Below are 16299 nucleotides of genomic sequence, written 5' to 3' on the forward strand. Positions count from 1 at the left end.
AATATGGCTTGCTATCAATTGCCACTTTATATCAAAGCTAATGGAATGAAATGTAATATGAAATTCTGGTTTGGAGGAAAATAAAAGAGTGGTTGTCCATTGATTAAATTTACCTGAAAGTCTGACATATTCATCGACCAAATGGTGTATTTCTGAATGAGTCATGTGCTTTTAAGAGGCTGCCAGTAAAATGCTGCTTGCATTTTAACCCAAACACTGAAAATATTTGTTGACCAGGTTAACGCCTATGGTCCTAGGTACTGGGAACTTCAAAAATTCCAAACATGCCCACTCAGTACTTTGGACCTTGATGGATCCTATCTGTCCACTACTGAGGATCCCAACCCAGTGGGTTAGACCACAGACCAAAATGGTCCTTGAAAATAAATTAGCCCAAAAATCACATCCCACAGATAAGGAAAGTTTTCTGCTATACTGTCTGCATCATCCAATCACCACAAACTTTGTGACTTTAAACAACATAGGTATATTAGTTGTGTAGTTTCAGACATCTACAGTGGGTCCGCAAGGCTTGGTTTCTTCTGGAAAGCCCATGGGATAGCACCATCTTTCTCCCCTGACTTCCTGAAATAATCTCCCCATCTCAAGAACCTCAATTGTCACATCCACAGAGTACCTTTGGCCACATAAGATTACATATTTGCAGGTTCTGGGGATTAAAGCACAGACATCTTTGGAGGAATGTTATTCTGTCTACCATGCTATCAAAACAGTTAATGTTGTAAACAAGACCTGAAAGTAGTTGTCTTCAACCTCAACTGACATATATTCAGGCATTTTGTTAATTTCTGGCCAGTGCAACCATAAGAGCTCAGAGCATGTGCACAAGAATCAGTGGCTTATTCTGGGTCTAACTCTGCCAATCACAAGCTCTGTAGACTTGGATTGAACCGCTTATGAATTGACAATTTTACTGAAGCATTGAAACCTTGGAGGAAGTAGCAGGAAAATAGGCAGGGGAGACAAGATGGTAGAACTGAAAAGTTCAGCTGAAGAGTTTCACGCTATATGTGAAAGCAGAGGTTTTCTTTGCTTTGCATGCCCTGAAACTTTAAGACCTAAAATAAGGTTATCATGAAAAATGATTGATGAATTAATGAATGAGTGTTTCAATTTCACCAACAAATTCACCTTAGAATCGACCACAGCATAGAGTGAATGTTCAATAAATATTCGTCAAGTGAGTGAATAAAAGAATTAATGAATTCTGCTAGAAATGTGGTTTAATGTCTTTCATTATTTCCTTTTCAATAAAATTTACTAACTCGGATTCTCAGTGAGAGAATGCATGATTGGTCCACAAGACACATAACTCGGATTCTCAGTGAGAGAATGCATGATTGGTCCACAAGACACAGAAGATGATTAATCTTATAATGATTTCCACAGGGGATTTTGGCAAATATGGCCAGATTTTCTGATTTTTTTTAATCTAATGAGATTCCCCAAATCCAAATTTCCATATTAGACTGCCAATTTTTACATTTTTTTACCTTATTCTTTTTTTATTTTTTTTATATTTATTTTTTAGGTGTAAATGGACACAACACAATGTATTTTTTATGTGGTGCTGAGGATCAAACCCGGTGCCAGTGCAAGGCGAGCACTTTACCACTGAGCCACAATCCCAGCCCAATTTTTACATTTTTTCTCAAATCATTTTAAACACCATTCAGGACAACTGAAATGTCTGCCAGCCAAATTCAGTTCACGTCCCCCATTTTGCTAGATCTTTTCTTCAGTCATTTTTAGTTTTCGAGGATGTAGAAGGCTGATACTGAAATAGCCTTGAACTACTATCTTATCAGAAATAAAAAAAGGAAGGGAGAGAAGTATGGGTTCAGGGCACCCACACAAATACACAAAAAGACAAAACCTAATAAGAGTACCCATGTTAGGCTCTTAAAAAAAAAATTAAAACATGAGAGAAAATGATGGTAACTTGGAGCAGGCAGGTCTGCAGTCAGACCCCAGCAACCATAAACATGGCCCCCTCTTTACGAGGCATGAGGTCTTATTGATAAATTAAAGAGTGTCCAGGGACCCTGGATTCCTGAACCCCATTTATATCTTTAACCTGCCATTGTAAGATAAGAAACAGTTTAGAACTTGTCATTTTCATAATTGATGGGCACTACTTGTTGATTGTTTATATGTTTTATTCAAACACATGTAGTTTACTTCCTGGAATTCATGACGACATAGTATTACCAACCCAAACTTCTAGATCCCTGGTGTCCTCTTAGATTTGCAGGTTCAGTATGCAGTGGCTGCTCTTTCAGATATAGGCTTAAGGAGATGGCACTTCAGATTAGGTAATTACTATGATCTCATCCAAAAGTTCCAGGTTGTCAATTCTCAGGTGACTATGAGGTCTGTGAGTCAGTCAGGCCTTCTGGGCTTCAGCTTCCACATCTGTAGAACAAGGAAGGTGATTACAAAATGGCTTACAAGTCCTCCCTGACATGGTAGTCTCTGATACTATGACTCAGCCTCGCTGGGTGATGCTGCCTGCTTCTTCACGTGTCACAGACTCCAGTGATGCCCACCAGTGTCTACCAACAGTGGAAGCTGTAGGGGGTACAAAGATCTAAGCAAGGAGATCATAGAATCCACTTCTTCAGCATTCCCACTTGACCAATCAGATTTATCAAGAGCAGCTTCCATAGCAATCTTTTTGAAAAGCTCACCAATTATTTGTACCATGGTCTCATCTGTCTAATTGAAGAATAGAAAATTGTTCTGAACAATTCTGGGAAGATGCATAGGAGGATTATTTTTATCACAGGCAGACTCTGAAATATATTTCTTCATCCTTTGAATAAATGATTCTTGGAATGCAATATACTTTAAGGAATTGAATACATTTTTGTTTTCTTCCTGGAACTTTCTGTTTCTGGACAGTCTCTAAAGGCCAGTAATAAATATACACAGTCATATGGATGAATGATTATCAGAATGCCCTTATGTATCTGTTACATTTGTTTCGGGAAAATTCATTAATAAATAAACATATCCATAAATATGCCAGATAAAACAAAGGTAATGAGGCTCACATTTAACAAGTCAATACTAAGACTTTTTAGGGGATTTTCCTGTAAGTTTCCTGAAAGGGCCATAAATCTTTTCCATTACCTACTTTTATCTATGAGTATTTTCTTCTGATTAAAAATTTACCCCCCCTACATTTAAAAATCTAGTCAATTACACAGAGATATGAAAAGATGATGAGAACATAGGAAATAGCAAGGAACCATGGTAGTGAATCTTCTGATTGCACAAATTCTCTTAATGACCCAGTGATTCAAGTCTACCACCCTGAGTTTAGGAGAACAGGTGAGTGGGTAGGATTAACAGCCAATATCAAAAGTGATTGTTACAAGTGCTAAAATGACCTCCCCCACTGGCATTGGTTTCTGTGCCTGCAATTCCCACGTGGACTCAAATGAATTAGTTAAATTTTGATCGGTCAAGGCACAAGATCACATTAGCTTTGTACATCAAGGTGTATGCAAACGTTCAAGTTAGGAAAGGAGATTCCACTAAGCATTCACTGTTGATGAAAATACCTCCTAAGCCTAAAAGTCATTATGGGAAGAAGAAGAGACTTGAAATCTTATAGACTTGATTGAATCCAAGCCCCACACTTGCAAACTAGCTATATATCTTGCACAATGCACTTAATATTCCTAAATCTCGGGTTTTATGCTCATTTGTCAAGTGGTTATGATAATGGCCAACCCACATGTTGGTTGAAAGGCAGAATAAACCATCATATGTAAACAGCCGAGCACATAACTGAATGAGCAGGTGTTCAGTAAATACTGAGGTTTCCCTCTGAAGTCATGTCCACTTACTAACCTTGGCTCTCTTTTATTTTAATTCAGATTTCCCAAGTAACTCAAGTTGTAAAAATAAATGCTTAACAAACAACTCAGAACATTTTTTTCCTCATTCATAAGTACATTACCCGGTGATTTATCAAAATGCATATTATTTGTTTTTTGAACTGGATGGTTAGAGTCCAGAAAAAGAAATCATTCTAAGCTGCAAAGCATTTCTATCTAGTATGCAGTCTGAAAATTTGCATTCACTTTTTCACCTTTGTTTTGGGAAAACTCTTTAATTGTATGAATCTGAAAAAAAGACCTCCATTATTATTTCTGGTATTTTAAGGTGACCATTGACCTGAATGCAATGTTTCATGCTGAGAATTGTTTGAAGAATTGGAACATTGCTAGACTTAATTGAGCCAAAGCTAGTTAAAAAATTATTTTTTTTATTTTTAATCAACACACAATAATTGTATATATTTGTAGGGTACAATATATTTCCACACATCACTGTTCTAGGTATATCTGATTCTCTCTGATTAAATAAATAGGTACCACTATTTATCAACAATACTAACTCATTGTTATTTTCATAATAAATAAAAGTCAGATTTAAGAAAAAAGCCTTTGCTAACTAAAAAAAAAAAAATAGCCTTTTGGAGGGGAGGTGGTGATTTTCTGAGGGAAGAATATGGAATATTTTTTACCTCTGTGTGACTTGAGCTTTGGGTACACTGCTACTTGTGCTTTGGAAATTTTGTAAAATCTAGGTTGGAGAATTAGCAGAAGATAGGCAGGGCCTGTGTTTCTTATCAGAAAACTCTTCACACAAGTACAGAGACCATGGGAAGTATGGACTTGAGCTTGCCACAGACCTCCTTGGGCAGGAGTATCCACAGCCGTGAACAATGACCCAGAATGTACATGGAAATGGGGACCTCTGAGGGAGTGGGCACTCTTGTTAGATACTGAAAGCAGAGGGAAATTCTGAGGGAAGAACCAAAGATGAGGCAAAATGTCTCTTCTCTCCGTGTGCCTCATGGTAGCCTAGTATCCACTGTCCTATGGGTAATTTATGGAAGAGGATTTCTTCGAAGGCATGTGTGGAGGGAGTGAAGAAGCACTGCCCAGAGTGATGGCCAGTAGCGACAGGGTAGTGGCACAGACTCAGAGGGATGGCACTGCTGTAGGACAAAGGACTCACTGAAGAGCACACGTCAGGCAGCACCAGGGATCAGTCTCAGCTGGAGTGAAGATTCCACCTGGGTAAGGGGAGGCTCAGGCCACTGGTGAGTAATAAAGGAAATCTAACAAACAACTCAGAACATTAGTTAAATTAGTTAAATTTAGTGAATTAGTTAAATTTTGATCGGTCAAGGCACAAGATCACATTAGCTTTGTACATCAAGGTGTATGCAAACGTTGTACCGTCTCAGACTATGTGGGCCTAAATATTTTGCTTACAAGCGAATCATTCCTCTGACCATGTTCATCTCAGTTGACCTAGTTAAACCAGTTTCCAAACTAACAATTCTAAAGAGCAGAACCTGAACAGAATGGAAACCCTCTGTCCCCAATCACCAAAGCCTGGCATCCCACATCAGCCCAGCCCATGGGCCAACCTGTAGCTTTTGTGCTTGCTTAAAACATTCTCCCCCTACATTCTGCCTTTGAACACAAAAGAAGAAGAAAGGGGAAAAAATGTGTGGAGCCAGCCCTGCCATACAAATTATTTCTTCATAAATTCCATTCTGAATTATGCCTCAGTAGCAAGACTGACTCTGTGTTTTATTCACAGAGGAAGTCCATAAGGTCTCCCAACCTCGGCTCAGATGCAATTCTATGAGGCTGTTCCGCCTTGGCCTGATCACATTTCCAGACACCAGCCCAGCAAAATAAGCAGAGGATAAAATCACTTAGAGCCATGTCTAATGCACAGGATAAACATGAGTTACTGGAAAGAAGGGTAGGATCAGTAACAAGGAGGGGAAGCGAGGAAAAAGCACAAAAGACAGAAGACAGAAAAGGAATCCCACACCACTCAACAAGGGAAATCACTGCTTCTTATCGAGGCAGGTGCACTGGGTATGTCTGTGTATTAAATCATCACTAGGATTTAAAGAGCTTGTGTAAGAAAGCAATTCCATAGATTGATTCACATGCTATTTATAATTCCTTAACAATGTGTGATGTTCTGCAGTCAGAAAGATAGATCATGGGGATAGTTTGCTGGGGAAAAAAAAAAGAACTAAACATATTTATTTTTCTCCACTGAATGAAGTGGCACAACCACCATTTATATTATTTCCAGTGCCATAAAAATGTCCTCGCTGTTATGCATAACACTACATAAAACATGGTGCAAAGAGGATTCTTGCTTGCTTGGGCACAAGAGTAGAGGGACCAGCCTGAGGGATGGAAATCGGGACTCCCAGAAACCATGTCCTAAGGTCTCATCCCAGCATTAAGGAGGGACGACCAGGGTGATGAGTATCAGAGCCTTCAGTCTTAACCCTTAGCAGGGATCCTTGAAACCCTCCATAAAAGAGAGATGCTCAAATTGCCCTTAAATCTTGTTTCTAGAGAGCTGGGTCTAGAGACTTTCTAAGGTCCTGTGTGGCCTTGAACCCCTCCCCAACACTCAGAAAGTGGAAGGCTGAACCACTGGCTGTCTCTGGTTCCATTTGAAGCACCAGGCAGGGATTCCTTGCCTTAAGGTAGGTCCACTTGGAACAGGAATCTATGTAGTTTCACAGAAAAACACCTTCATTTTCTTCCCACTGCTTTGGAAGGTGCATTGGAGCTCTGCACCATTAGGCAATAGCTAAGTATGTGCTCCTTGCATCACTGTATCAAAATACCTGAGATAATCAATTTAAAGGGAAAATACTTATTGGGATTTACCCTTTCAGAGGTTTCAGTCCATGGTCACTCGGCTGTGTTGCTTTGGAGTTATTTTGGTAGAGTACATTGTGGCATGAGCATGTGGCAAAGAAGGCCTACTAACTGGGCATTTTGGCACATGCCTGTAATCCCAGCAACTGGGGAGGCTAAGGCAGGAGGATCTTGAGTTCAAAGCCAGCTTCAGCAACTTAGTAAGAACCTGAGCAACTTAGCAAGAACTTACCTCAAAATAAAACATAAAAATGGCTGGACTTGACTCAGTGGATAAGTGCCACTGGGATCAATCCCTGGTACCAAAAAAAAGGGGGGGGGAGGCCTATTCATCTCAAGGGGTCAGGAAGCAAAGAAAGAGGAGAAGGGATCAGGGTTCATATATCCCCTACAAGAGCATGCCCCCAGTGATCTAACTTCCTGCAACAAAGCATCACTTCTTAAGGGTACCACCTCATTCCAATAATGCCGTAGACTAGTGACAAAACCCTTAACATATGAGCCTTTGGGGGACACTTATCCAAACCATACCACTAAGTTTTCTCATCACTTATGGAGAGAGTTCATGATCCTTGCAGTGGTAAACAATCCCCAGCGTGAGGAAAAGTAAGGACTCCCACCAGCCAGAAATTGGCTTTGGGGAAAGTGTGCTCTGAATCACCAAGAAACCACTGACAGTCAGTCCCCTTGCCTGGGCTTCTTTGCTGTACTTGACACTGGGTGTGTAACACTGCTGAGCAATTTCCCCAATGCTGGGTGAACCTAAGAAAGAGGACAATATAAATGGTAAGAATAACATTATTTAGGACCATCCATCAGTATGGTCAAATAAAAGAACACCAAACCAGGAAGAGGTAGCAGAAAAATGGAGCCCATCAAGGACAGGGATATTATTCTAAGGCCTGTCACAATATGCTGTGTGAAATATGCACCTACTGTTTTCACTGAACTACACTGATTATACACTGAACTGGCCAGTAATTTTCCTTCCGCCCAATATCTCCTTTCTACCAGCACTCCCCTTTCCACATTCGTTTCCAAAAATGTCCCTGAGAATACAAAAGGTATACTTTGTAGAAAATACTACTGAAATGTTGGTTTAAATTATGAAGATCTAAGTTTGATTTCAACTACCATCTTCCCTTGTAAAAAAAAAAAATAAGTGATTTATCTTTTCTGAGCCTCTTTTCTCACCTGCAAAATGAAGAGACTGCTCTAGGATCTCTGAGGTTCCTTCCAACTCTAAAAAGTGTACCCCTCTGTGTTAGTCAGCTTTCCATCATTGTGATGAATGTCCAAAATAAATCAACTTAATAAGAGGAAAGTATTATTTTGGCTCACAGCTTTGGAGGGTCTGGTTCATGGTTGGTTGCCCTATTGCTTTGGGGTGTGTGGCAAGGCAATACATCATAGTAGGAGCACATGACAAGAAAAGCTGCTCAATTCATGGCCACTGGGAAGTGAAAGAGAGAGAAAGAGGGTGGGTCCCCATAATCCCTTTTAAGGCCATACCCCTAGGGACCCAACTTCCTCCCACCAAGCTCCAGCTCTTCAATGTTCCACTACCTCGCAATAACCCCACAGGCTGAGGACCAGACATTAATACATGGGGCTTTGGGAGTTATTTAATATCCAAACTATAGAAATCTCTAAGTTTAAATGTGAAAGAAATCATTTCAAAGACTGCTAAGAAGGTAAAAGAGGCAACAGATATACATACGTTTATTAATCACTAACCAAGTGCTAGGCATTTCCATGGAGGATTGTCCACAATACAACAGAAAGAAGAAGCAAGAGTGATCATTTCTCATTTAAGCATCCTGCCAGCGGTTCTATATTTAGAAAACCCTAGTCAATTTTATTTGAATGTGACCATATTTTTATAAGTTTCAGGTCAGTCTGCACACAATTTGGAATATATGTAGTTACATATTTTGCACTTGTAGTTGGTAGTACTTTCCATTTTAAAATGTGATGGAAAGTACTACCAACTACAAGTGCAAAATATGTAACTACATATATTCACTACATATTTCACCCAATAAATTGATACACTAGGACCTCACCAATGACTGCCTTGGAGGGTAAGTTGCCTTTCAGGGACTTCAGCGACCCTACACAAGGGGTCCAGTGTGTACCTGTTAGTTCCAGTTTCCATCCTTTAAACACCCAAAAAGAATTCTGCATGTATCACATTTTTTCAGATGAAGAGACAATAGAATCAATAAACCAGAAACATAATTCAGAAAGACATTTAGAAATAACTGAATGTTTAACTTTAGATAATTACCACCAGCTGAATTTTTCACAGTATTTTTGCAAATATTTTCTAACCTCTTTCAAGATGTATATCCCTTGCAAGGCAACTCTTTAAGAAGTAGCTATTAGTTTTTCTTTTTTCCTGATATAGAAAATTCTGAAACAATTTGTGTTGCTGTCATATAATAATATCTCATTTCATACCTTGTGCTAGAGTTGGTTATTGGTGGAATAGTACAACACTACACATCTACTAGAACTTTGCTGAATTCTCTTCTAGTTCAAAGTTTGCCTGCTGATTATCAAACAGAAAGTGAGTACCTAAGATCCACAATACTGCAGCTAGAATTCCTTGGTTCTAATCCCAACTCCAACATTTTAATTTTAGAAAATATTTGTCAAAATTCCTTCCATATTTTATCTCTTACATTTGTGGGGGAGGGGGGTTGTTGTTATTTTAGTGTCTCTTTTTACATAGATGTTGATATTTCTGTTCATACTTCTTTATAGTTTTGTTTGTGTCTCAACTTTTCTTTCTTTCCCTTCCTGATGCTTTTAGAATTTCTTGGCCCAATTCTTCATCTTACTTATTCTTTGTCTTTATCAACTGTGATATTCAGTCATTCACTCAGCACCTTCTCTCAACAATTATGTTTTCAAAATCATTATTTCGCATCTTTTTATGACTGCTTGTTCTTATGGAATTTTTGCAATAGTCTCTCATTTCTCTATTATGTTAATAGTACTTATCCTATAATCTTGATTGGTTTGACTTTTAATTCTGCTTCCTCTAGTATAGTTCTGCCCATTTCCTCCCTCCCTTTCATTATACTTTCACTGTTCTGATACCTGGAACTTCCCTCACGTATTTACCTTCTATCTTCTTGGAACTAACAATTACATTAGTTGGTAACATCTGCCTAGAGAGCATGAAAACCTAGGATCTAGTTTCATCTCAAAAGGAATAGGTCCAAGAGCTCCTAGAATTGTGATCTGGTCTCCAGCCTTCCCTCTTCTCCCCAGGCAACCATTCCCCTTCCCAAAGAACCTCCTTGTCAATCAAGGGCCTGTTCTATACAGCACTGATGTGAAGTGTGCCATCTTCTTTTCTGTGTGGAGTAACAGGAAGGCCTGCCAACCTGCTGTCCTCATCTATTGACTTCCCATCCCAGCTGGGTTCCTGAGCATCCTGGGATAACCTAGCCTTGTAACTTCAGATGATTTTCTTGCTATATGGTAGCCATGCAATTGACAAGAAGAAGATTGACAGAAGAGAGAGCAACTAGGAGGTTCTTCTCAGCCCCTCTGCCTCTCTTAGCCTATGGTCCTCTCCTACTCCAGATAACCATTCACCCAATTGCTGTTCTTCCCACACTACCATTTGTTCTTCCAAGGTTCTGGAGGGTGTGGTCATTTTCTGACTTGCAGGGTCTGATAGCCATGGCCACTTACTTCATTCAATTTCCTTTCTTTCCCATGGCATTTCCAGAATTAGATTCAGAGGAAGGAGTCAGCAATCTGGGCCAATTCTCCACACTAGCCTTGAAGTAGAGATTGGACCATAGCATAATTTGTGCTAAGAAATCTTATTAAGTCTCCTGTTTCATTAATGGAAAGATGCAAAAATAGTCTGGAACTGCTTCCATGCCTCCTAGTAGGTGTCTTTGCCTCCAGGCTCAAGACCCACTCTCCTGCCTTTTCATGCCAGGCACCACCAGCTTAGTCACTCTGATAAATCACCTTCAGCCTGATGCCCCTCAGAAATTGCTGGTGGCACTTGGTCATAAACTACAGATTTTCTAACCATTATTTCAGGCCCTCTGCAAATGGGTTTCAACTTAATATTCCATATTTTTAATTCTGTGTAAGAACCTTCTCTCTGGTCTTTCAAAATAGACTTATTTAACTTCCCTTCTACTGGAGATTCCTCCTTGGGAAAATCCTTTATTTCTATCTCTTACTCACATGCCACTCAGCTCACAGATATCCATAAACAATTGCTGGAGTCTCCCCAACTGGGATTGCTCTTTCTCCCCCTTGATTTCCTAAAGCAAGGATTTGAATGCCAGTGATTTGGCACATATTATTGACTCACTAATATACTTTGAAATGTTCTCAACTAGATTATAGATTCCTTGAGTGTAGGAGGGTTTTTTTTCCCTCATTATCATGTTGAACTTCCATAGTCTTGGACATGATGTTATGCACATATAAGGAAATCAACAATTATTTATTATTTATTGATTAATTGAAGCCTTCAACTAATTTCACAAGTCACTTGGTTTGGAAGCCCCTAGGCCAGATGGAAGTCAGTTCTTTTATTTTCTATCTGCACTCTCAGCTTTATGCCCTGCACCAAAATATTTGAAGCACTGTGTGAGTTTATCCTTAACATCAAAACAACTTCATTTTTATATCAAATCTATAAATAGGTTACATGCCCTTTCTCTGGCATCTCATAATGACAACCAAAAACAGTGATAATTAGTTTGTTGTGCTCTGTGAGAAAGAAAATGTTGCCCTTCTGGAAGGCATACATGTTTTTAAGAACCCAGGCTGAATGTAATGACCTTGACATCCAAATTAGTGGTCAGAAAACAAACAGAACTCCAGGACTCATCCCATAAGGGACTTAGCTGCCTATTGTTGCTCAATACTAGATAAGACCTTGAACAAATCTAATTACTTGATACCTTATCTGCCAACCTCAATAGATCACCCTTCACTACTTGGGATCATCTTAAATTTACAAGACAACTGGAAATGCTGAGGCTCTGAACATCATGATTACTCACAATTTACTTTATCACTGGAAGTTTACTCCTGAGTAACTTGAAATTTCTTGTTTTCAGATCTGATTCCTATAGTTTCAAAGTAGAAATAAAATATTTGTAACTATGAAGGCCTCAATAGGACCACAGATATAACCTCAAAATCAAACACATGAAAATTAAAGATATAATTACCTGAAAAGTTACAATAGCTTCAACACTAAAAAAAATAATGAAGTCTACTAATGAAGTTCGGTGGTGAAGTGTTTGCCTAGCATATGTGTTTGCCTAGCACATGCCTAACATATTTGATTCCCAGCACACCAGAAAAAAGAAAGGAAGGAAGGAAGGAAGGAAAGAAGAAAGGAAGGATGGACAAGATAAAGAGAAGGAGAAAAAATGCTAATTACCTCGATTTGATCAATGCTTGCTCTATGCATGTGTTGAAATATCACACTGAACCTCATTAATATACATAATTAATATATGTTTAAAAATTTAAATTTTCTAAAAAAAAAGAAAAATTATAAATGCTACAACACAATTGCATCAGCTTTTCTTTTTGGCCCCTGTTATACTCTACTTTCTCAAATACAAAAGAAGAAAAGATTAGAAATTTTCATCAATATTATACAACGGAAAGGAATTAAACTTTAAAATTAAAGGACATGGGTTAAAATCTTACTCTGACAGTTTTTTGAAACTATAGGGATCAGATCTTATGACACAAGCTGATCTCTCATTGACTTGTTTTCCTCCTCTGTAAAATGTGAATAATAATATTTATCTCATGGTGTCATGGAAGAAGAGATGTCTCTGAAGAAGGGTCCAAGTAGTTTCCAGAGAGAAGGGAGAACTCGACTCAGGACCAGTGGTGTTCTTGACTTATGTGATGGAAAAAAATTTCAACATGCGCCAGTCAAAAAGGCATACACAGAGACTTATTAGGAAAGTTGCTACATATTCGAGAGACCGTGGGAGTGATACTAAAAGAGATGCCTTTGGAGCAAAGCAAGGAAAAGGCATTCAAGGAAGAATGAAGGCTATCTTCAGAAGGAGAATCAGCAACTCATTGATGTGGGATGTTACTACTTATGGAGGGATGGTTGCTAGGGGTTGGACTAGAGATGGAACCAGAATGAACCCAAACAATTTCAAACCAGTTTTCCCCACACTTGTGCATTGCTCTCATGTTATAGGGGTATAGGTCAGGGGTGTAATTGTTTATTTCAATGGTTTAATGGATACTTCCTCTGAAATCTAGTATCTCTCCATTTATTACCAAATTCCTATCTCAAAAAGATGCCTATGACAGTTAAGTCAGCTATTAGATGGAGAAATGATTGAATAGAGCACTTCAAAAAACTTGAAATTATTGCACATGTGTTGGTCATCATCATTACTTTTCTTCATCTAAAAAGTCATAATGCCAATGTATGTATGGCCCTAAATTAGGTATCCTCGTAGATCAGAAGAGTCTCATTAAAAAACATTATATTTTAATTAAAATATTTTATAATTCATTGGAGAAGTGTCTGTAATACTCAAGAGCTCAAGGGCACTAGTTTTACATTGACTAATGTGGTTCAAACACTCAAAGTACTTTTTCCAAAGATACTATCTTAAAAATTTTTTTTTCAATACTGGGAATTGAACCCAGAGCTCAAGCATGCTAGATAAATACCCTATCACTTAGCTACATACCCAACCCCCTTCTAGAAATCTTAATATGGTCACCTAAGAATAATGAGCAGTAACCCAGCAGCAAGTGGCTTCTTAATGTTGCAGAGAGGAAGACTTTGATGTCTAAATTTACCTTGCACTTTCCTTATTTGTTTCACTGACTACCTACTTTATGCAAAAAACACTTTGAAATTATCTCAGAAAGATAAGAATGGTATATAGTTTTTTAAGGAAATACATTTTACATCTTCATTGATCTTGTCTAACAAGATAAAGCAACTCAAGGTTTTTTAAGGAAACTGGTAAAACTTCTTTAAGAAAGAAATTCCTATGAAAGAATAAAAAGGAATTATCTATTAAATAAAGGGCAATCAAGGGAGAAAAGTCATGCATTCAGTGTTTAAGATAACTTTATATGCAGAAACAGGAATAATGTTATTGCCTTTATTTTGGTTATTTGGACTTCTTTAATAAGATATTGTGATATTCTAAAATTGTTTTGGGGTAATGAGAATTTTTAAAAAGCATTTTTTAATATCTCATTTATGGTAAAAGCCGGGGGGCGGGGGGAAGCAAATCAATGAGATGGTAACAGAATGGATTATGGTTAAGCTTCTCCAGTGGTCTATAGGCTATTCCAAGACATATTTTAGTTCATTCTTTTCATTAGTATTGGACTGAAATTAGCATTTGTGTGTCAAATTATATTTCTTTATATTTCAACCAACACAATTTGATTAAAAATAATTAATAATAAGTTACCTATTATCACTTGCAATGGGTCAGGAACTATGTTAACAACTTTACATACATGTTCAAATACCTTTGAAGGGGACACCATTCATATTTACACTTTCTAGTATGGAAAATTAAGTGGTTTACCCAAGGTCACACATCCAATAAGTAGAAGATCTCAGGTCACATTGGTAGCAATGCAAACGACCTGCCTACAGTGCAGGTAAAAGGTGCTAGTCAGATATTATAGATATTGAATATGGATTTGACAGAACACTATAAAAAGGTACTTATAAGAATTCATCTGCCACATGACTGCATTTTTTTGTAGACTTGGTTTAAAAATCTGCCAAAGTTTCGACTCTATTGCATGTAAATCATTTTATTAAGTAATTTCAGATAACTGAACTAAACCTAGAATAGGAAATTGCATTGAGATCTACCTCTGGTAAGTAATCAGAATTCAAACATGATTTTACATTTGAACAGCTAAATTACAGAGAGGACTGATGCCTGAGACAAGGTACTAAAGAGAATATTTAATATCCAATGATTTAGGGGTTAAATGGCCCTAACCTTGAATTCTCTCACAAGTTTAGGTTAAGCTCCAGACATTACTTTCATGCTGTAATTTTGTTTCATTTTGGTTTAAAGAAAGAAATTCTTATGGGCAATGCCTTATTGAGTTGCTGTGGTCAAATATTTATTTAAAAGAACATATTGATTTGCAGATTAAAACTGACCACATATGAACTCCTCTTTGCAGTGACATTCTTATTGAAGATATTGATTAAAGACTTTTTATGCAGAAAGCATTTTTCTTGTCAGTTCAGTTATGCTGGCTTTTGTAATAAGCTAATTTGATTTCCTTTTTTAACCTTTGTTTGATTAGGGGAACAGACATTTGCATTAAAATTCAAGAGAGATGAAGTCTATCATCGATCTTGACTTCCTCATGGACCTCTTGTACTCGGTGAAAGATGATTTAGAGAATGTCAAGAGTCTTGGAACAACCATAATGAGATAGGGGAAAAAAATCACTTCAGACTTATAAGCCAGTGAGGGCTTATTTGACATAAAGGGCAATTGCGTTTGGAAGATATGCTTTAGAAAAATCAAATTCAGGAAGTTTAATTTTGTTCTTAGGCCAAGTCATTAAAAGATCCATGAGATAAACTACTATTAATAAAGTACTTGCTAGTTAAACCAAAACATTTCAAAACAGCTAAAGAGGTTAAACAAAACACACACTACATTTCTTGTCACTAAACTTATTACTGATTACAAAGAACTAAAAGTAAATTGTTATTTTTTAAATAAACATATTTCCAGTAAAACACTAAACTTCAGACAAATTTATAATTTAATCCTCTATTGTTTTCTCTGAGAACTGTGAAAAATCAAATTCATGTTATCCCAGGACTTCCACTAGTATACCCAGGATTAATCCTTTACGATTCAAAGCTACTTGAAAATTCTTATAGCTACTGTGGTTTCCATATCCTTTTCTGAGACAGAAATCAATGTATCTTGTGACCTCAATAGATTAGATCCATTGCTCATTCTTGTAATCACCTTCAAAGATCTTTATTTGTCTCCTTTCTAGAAGTAGAGGCCCCTTACATTTTGTAATGAGTCTCGTTGGAATTGGGATTTTTAATTCGAGAGAGATTGAGCTCCTACAGTGAACCTAATGGTTTATTAAATGTTCTGTGGGACACATAGAAAGTATATCAGATGGGCCTGCCCACTCCTTTTGCCACAACTACTCAGAAAAAGGTGATCCTTGTGATAGGGAAACTAAGGCCTGAGAAAGTGAAGAACTTGGTTAAATTCTCTCAAACAATTGGTTGAAAATTTTCTGGTTCCAAGAATCTCTCCCAACTCAAAGGAATGATGTTTTGGGATTCTAGATTACTTGGAAGAATTTCCAGGGACAGAAGGCCATTACTAACTTCTTTCTTTCTCTGGATATATCATGGAATATATTACTGAAGTAATCCCTTCGTTGTTCTGACAGAGATAGCTCATCTTTAGACCTAAGTTTCTAGACTTCACAAGTTGCCATTGTGGTTTGATCATCTTTAAATTAACTTCCCTTT

The 16299-nt window shown here is 37.7% G+C and overlaps 1 long non-coding RNA gene across 1 annotated transcript in view; it reads right to left on the minus strand.

Annotated features, from left to right (window-relative positions):
• Positions 1 to 2155: 2155 nt before the first annotated feature.
• LOC107140414 overlaps positions 2156 to 16299 on the minus strand; it is a 28661-nt gene continuing 14517 nt past the window's right edge. Inside the window, exon 4 of the long non-coding RNA XR_001503270.2 lies at positions 2156 to 2436. This is a non-coding gene — a long non-coding RNA (uncharacterized LOC107140414). The remainder of the gene's footprint in view (positions 2437 to 16299) is intronic.

Source organism: Marmota marmota, unplaced genomic scaffold (assembly GCF_001458135.2).
Source record: "Marmota marmota marmota unplaced genomic scaffold, marMar, whole genome shotgun sequence".
Taxonomy (NCBI): domain Eukaryota; kingdom Metazoa; phylum Chordata; class Mammalia; order Rodentia; family Sciuridae; genus Marmota; species Marmota marmota.